The sequence below is a fragment of the Fukomys damarensis genome, unplaced genomic scaffold (assembly GCF_012274545.1).
Source record: "Fukomys damarensis isolate Sample0158 unplaced genomic scaffold, DMR_v1.0_HiC HiC_scaffold_35, whole genome shotgun sequence".
NCBI lineage: Eukaryota > Metazoa > Chordata > Mammalia > Rodentia > Bathyergidae > Fukomys > Fukomys damarensis.
The window spans coordinates 32,524,691-32,531,257 of record NW_022900947.1 but is presented as its reverse complement, the minus strand read 5'-3'; positions in this window follow the sequence as shown (position 1 = coordinate 32,531,257).

Below are 6,567 nucleotides of genomic sequence, written 5' to 3'. Positions count from 1 at the left end.
TTAAAAAGCTAAAACATTTTATAAAATGTCAAAAGAACAATTACTAAACCCATGTGTTTTCAACAAATGAATTGCAGAGGTCAGAGTACAAAAAAAGCATTATTAACTTGCTCTGCAGCATCTGCTATGTTGTTTTAAGCAACTTGATTGGGCAGTAGTGATAAAGGATTCTAAACTAGAATATGTAATAATTCAACAGAGTAATTACTGCTCCCCACTGGGAAAATAGAAGGAAAAAAAAAAAAGACGATGGCTGTAAAAAAAAATGGTAGTTATGTCAAGACTAAGCATAGAATATGCCATTTGGACTGGATGGCAGGCTTCCTACTGACCTGGTTGCTGAATACAGTGAAAAGCTCTGAAATGACAGCTCAATATTTCACATCCTTGCTGCCTTTTCTGACATTGAGCTCACAGCCTTATTCCTTTTTCATTAATAAAATAGCCAGCTGTTCACTCATACCACCCCTAACCAGACTATCAGTCCATAATGGAAGCCACACTCCAGGCAATGAGTTTGGGCTATTATGTACTAGAAGGTCAAATGAAAACATGCAACTGCTAATGCTTAGAAGCAGTCAGAATTGTAAATATATTTGAAAGAGACAAAACCCAGGTGCAGCAGTGTGCACCAATAGTTCCTGCTTCTCAGGGGATGAGGGGAGGCTAGGGTAGATCACTTGACCCCAGGAGTTGGAAGCCAGCATGGGCAACATAGCACGACCCTATCTCAAACAAAACAAAACCAACCAAACAAAAAACTGAAAAAGAAAATTAAGAAAAGTGAATGTTCAAGTGTTTACAGTCAGGTTTCCTATGCTGAAATTTTCTAAATGATAGAAGTCAGTGCCAATGAAGAATATGTATCATATTTTGTGCCTGCCTAGCATTATTTTGAAGATACGTTTAAGATCTGGGGAATTCTCTACACTGAGAGTTCACTTCTCCAAGATAAAAGGTTTCCAGGTTCCTTTATATCTGGGGCCCATGCATGTCACAAAGGCTTCAATCAACCATAATAACATCTCTGAGAGGCTTCACTTTGAAAGTACTAGAAAAGCAAGTCATTTTATGGATTATATTCTTGTAGAGGGAGAGATGTTAGGCAAAATATATCCAGTTTTCAAAGATAGGAAGGATAGAGAACCAAGAGTGACTCAGTAACAGCAGGGACTATTCCCTGCTGTTGCATGACAACATTCTAGACAGAACTACTTACGTGCTCAGAGGAGGAGTGTACCTGGCTCAATCAATGAAGAGCAAAGAAACTAGTATTACCTGAAGACAATGAACAAGGGGAAAAGTTGGAGATGACTACAGGAAGAGTCCTGAAGAGGCACTTTTAGGGCTAGTGGTGTAGCTCAGTGACAAAGCACTTGTCTAGTATGTGCAAGGCCCTGGATTCCACTGCGAGGACTACAAAGGAAGAAAATCTTATAGGTCTTTGGAAGGACTCCAAGAGTGGAAGGCACTGAAAAGTTCTGTGCAGGACAGACAAGTTTCCACCATATGGCTTAACAAAGATCATTGTTAGGTTACTACATCAAAACAAATTGGCGATCCCCGGTACCAAAAAAAAAAAAGGGAAGGTCCTGAGTTTAATCCCCGGTATCAGAAAAAAGGGGGTGGGATGGGTGAAGAAGAAAAAAATGAGGAAGTTACAATAATGCAGGTGACAGTCGAAGAGGGTTTGGTCCACTATGGTAGCAGTTGAGGTAGGTGAAGAGTCTGATTCTAGACGTATTTTCATGGTATACCTAAAATTTGTTATGGGTCCTTTTGAGGCATTCTTGTTTTGAGACAAGGTCTGTGTCATCAGATGGATTTGAAGTTGCTATGTAGTACAGGTTGGCCTTGAATTTGCCATCTTCATCTCAGCCTTCCCAGTGCTGCGATTACAGTTGGATGTGCCCACATCTAGGTGTATTCATGACTTAATATTTCTGACAACTGAGTTGAATATGATTTGTTTGTAATTTTAGTTCCACAAACTCTCACACTGATATAGTTTTAGAGTCCATGCTACCTGATGCAAGTAATAAAATGTCATCACTACTATGCTGAAATAATTTTATAATATTTCAGCACCTACTATGTACAAGTCATGGTAATCTGGTAACACCAAATGCACAACAACCCTGAGATATACATTTTTAAGATTTTTTTTCTTGGTGGTACTAAGGATTGAACCCAAGCCCTCTGCACTTAGCTACATCTCCAGCCCCTTTTTTATTTGAGACTGGATCTAAGTCACTGAGTTGACCAGGCTGAGTTCAAACTTGCGATCCTTCTGTCTCAGCCTTTCAGAGTACTGGGATTACAAGCTTGCACCACCATACTTCTTTTAAAATCGAGGAAACTGAAAGCCAAAAAAGTAGGTGACTTCAGGTCAGAGTCAAACGGCTGCACCACAGTTCTTCTTTAAAGTGGCATTCTACTGGCTAAGGTGGTGCATACCTGTAGCCCTGCGGCAGGAGGATCTCTACAAGTCCAAGGTCAGCCTGGGCTACATAGGCTAGCAGGCACTACAGAGCAAGAACCAGTTTCAAAACAAACAAACATAAATAAACAAAACAAAAAACCCGTGGCATTCTAAACTCTTAAATTTTACTTCTTGGTTATACTTTCTATATATATATGTATCTTAAAAACTAAACTCATATGCTATGGACTTAATTGTGTCCCTAAAATTTACATATTAAAGCCTGAGTTAACCCAAATTATGAATGTATTTAGGAATCTGAGTAGGTAATTAAGGATAAATGAGGTCATAATAGTGTCCTATGCCAGTAGGATTAGTGGCCTAAAAGGGGAGGAGAAAGAGATTTTCTGGGCTGGGGATTTAGTTCAGCAGCACCAGGCTGAACTTTTTTTTTTTTTTTTTACCATGTAAAAGCAAAAAACTTTAATAAGCATTTATAGGATTGCAATTACAGGAGCAGTAAGCCAGAACATGCAACAAAAATGATTTTCTTTTTGGACCTATTTAACATGCAAAACTTGACATTACAATTAAAAACAACATATTCTACTGAAGAAAGCAAATGTGGCATTTCAACTTACAGGTTAGAAAATGTATGTTCTTTCAATCTCAAGTAGCGTTTAGAAGATTTAGTTTTCCCTTTCTAACCTCTAAACAACAGTGATTTTTAATGCAATCATATACAACCATTTCACATTAGAAATAATCACAAGGAATCAACAGGTAGTTAATTGTCTAAACAACAGTGATTTTTAATGCAATCATATACAACCATTTCACATTAGAAATAATCACAAGGAATCAACAGGTTTAGTTAATTGACCAATTGATTTCATTTTCATTAATTTTGAGAGGGCTCCTGCAGTATTGTGGCTTTCAGATGGAGACAACAATGAGATCAGGAGTAAACAGCCTTGGTCAAGGCTGCCGCAGCTTTCCAAATAATGGGATTACAGGCATTTACCAAAGATTCTGGATGAAACAACAGCTATTCGCAAAGATCTATCACTTCTTGGAAGAGTTCCATGATCTCCCTCTTCCCAAAGCTCAGAATCATGTTACAAACAGCTCCAAGTATTCCCATGTGCTGAAGCAAAGTGCATTACGAATCAAGAATGTGTGTATCTCTCTTATCCTCCTCTAGGTTATCCTGTTGACTAATGACTTTGGATATACTGTATATTGTAAACGATTTTAAGCTTATAAATATATCTAGTAGGCTATAAATTTAGACAAAAAAAGTACAGAAGCAAGCAAACAGCTGTACATCAAATGTAACTTTTCTTTTTACTCACTGACCCGTTTTCCAGTTTTACATGAGTCCTCCAAAGTCACAGCGTTTCTATTATTTGTAATGGGCTGAGACTAGAAGTGTTCACATTCACCTTATTCTAACAATTAGGCTCAAAAGAAAGGTGAATTCGAACTGTAAATGTTATTTCTTCAACATAACATTTTAAAATCTGCTTAAATCCAGAGATTTTTATTATACAATTTGATTTTTATATCAATAAAATCTTAGATATAACTATAGATGAAGGAACAATTTAATTTGTATTGAAATAAATATTAGACATACAAAACACATACAGTGAGAAAGGGTCACAATAAATTACAAGTGGAGACATTACTTTGCTCATTCACCAAAGAAAGCCCTTGATACTTCCAATTTCACACCATCAGATTTATCATTCTTGCTGATTTAAGCAGAACACAAAACAAATATGGATCCCTGGGCTTACTTTCACAGGTACCAGCATGGATAATTTACTACAGTGATCCAATTTGGAAATCAGTAGGGACCAGTAAATTGCTGCATGAAAGAAAAAGCGAATGAGATCTTTTTTCCTTGGTGTCAGCAGGCTATGATTATTATGTTTATTAGATTTTCTTGAAAGGACTTCACATTTTCTCAAATATGCAGGAGAACTATATTTCCCCTCTGAGCTTTACATTAGCATTATGTGCTTTGGTCTTGAATACAGGAGAATGATGAATTTTTCAATTTATTTTATAAATTTATACAGTCTGGATAGTATTGGCCTGAAGAGTATAACTCCCCAACCTGTACAATATTAGAGATTAAAAACAGATTAAAGAGAAGTTACTACAAAATGCTGACATACTGTATATACAAATTTTTGTTCACTATATCCCATTACTATAGAGCACTAGAAGTAATGCATTTATAAATCAGTAGTTTTTCATGACTGTTTCTAATCTTTGTAACCCTTTTACATTTGGTCCAATATATACACATAAAAAATGTTACCTGCCTGAGATTTTGCTCATTTGGTCTCAACATATAAATACATGTGTAGGCAAAAATTAATGTCAAGAGGAATAGTTCTACCTTAAAAGTTACAAAGGAAAATAGAAGTTTGAAGTTAAATTGTTATGAACCAAGAAAAAACAAAGTCAGTTTGAAAGTGATGACTGAATCAAAAAAGTAGCTTTATAAAGCCATGAAAGAAAAAAGTGAAATGATTCTTCGGTTCTTCTTTCTCCTAGAATATGAGCTAATTGTTAAGATTGCAGCAAAGGTATCCATCTATAACTTTTTCCTCTCATTTTCCATAAAAAAGAATCTGCTTTAGATTAGGGAAATACTAGACTTTGTCTTTTCATGTCAACTCAAACTAACTGCAAGTGGGTTTTCCTGTAAGTACTCACAAGACAGAGAATCCCTCACATAGAACATTTTCCTTTTAAACAACCCATCTGAGTACTACCTCAGAACACAAACATTTTGTAAATTAATTACCACCAAGAAATCTTTCAAACTTTTTAATATCAGATTAAGGAATAATTCTACTCAAAATATAAGTGGACTACTCAAAACAACCATCTCTAGAAATAACTTTTTTTTTTTTTTTTTTTTTGGTACCAGGGATTGAACTACAGACCTTGCACTTGTGAGGCAGGCAGTGGAACCACTGAGCTAAATCCCTGGCCCACTACTCCTGGATTTTTAAAGATATGCCTTTGGTATACTATCTGTTAAGCTATCCTATCATATAACCTTTGTGGAATTCTCCTAATCCTAGAAAGTTCCAATGAAGTGTTAAGAAAAACTAGCTGTCTCTAAAATTCACATTTAATTTTCAAATCTTGATATCATTCCTAATATTCAAAAATTTCAATATACAGTACTTTTATATTATTATAAAGTCTAAATCTTGAGATTAAATTGACTATATCTAGTGTATTTACAAAATGATGAAAAAACTTTTAAGTACCATTTTTCTACACATCTGAAAATGAAAACAATTTTGTAACTGATGTGTTTAGGTGACAGGCAGTTTGAAAAAAAAAAGATTATAATCTGTATGTCACATCCAATTGCAATCCATTTTACTATTTTCAGCACACACCGATACTTGAACCTTTCAATATTTTAAACAAGTACTCACGGGTCGAGGGTGTAGCTCAGAGGTAGAACATGAGGCCTTGGATTTAATCCCTAGCAAAAACAAGTACTCATAGTAAATGCTTACTAAATTCTTTGTTCAAAATTGAACTAATATACATAAGAATTCAGATCCTTAAGCTTTATCGCTGACTCAGCATTTGAGAGGCATTTGAAAATGGGGGGCTACGTGAGGTGAGTGTAACATCTAATGATTATAAACGTAACTGTGGCCAGTTTCTCTACTGAGGTTTTAATTTCTAACGTAACTGTGGCCAGTTTCTCTACTGAGGTTTTAATTTCTAACTATCAAAAAAGGGTGACAGCTTTGAGGTTAGCAGATCCTTAGATCTGGCATGGGAAGGGTTAAGGAAGAGTACCACAATTCCTCAAATTAAGTTCACACATTCTCATCTGAAATGTAAGAATCTCTGTTTTACTTGTCATGTTACATATACTTATTTTCCTTTTCAGGATACATAACATTCGTGTTCTGAATGTAGAAACAAGAAATTTTTATCCTGATTTTTAGGAAGGAAAAATGGATAGTTTTGCAACTCTTACGGATGTAACAGAACCCTTTAACCTTTTATTATAACTTCTGGCTTAAGGCTTAATATTGGCTTGCTTTAATGGTCTCTGTAAGAATTTTTTTTTTTTTTTTTTTTTTTTTTTT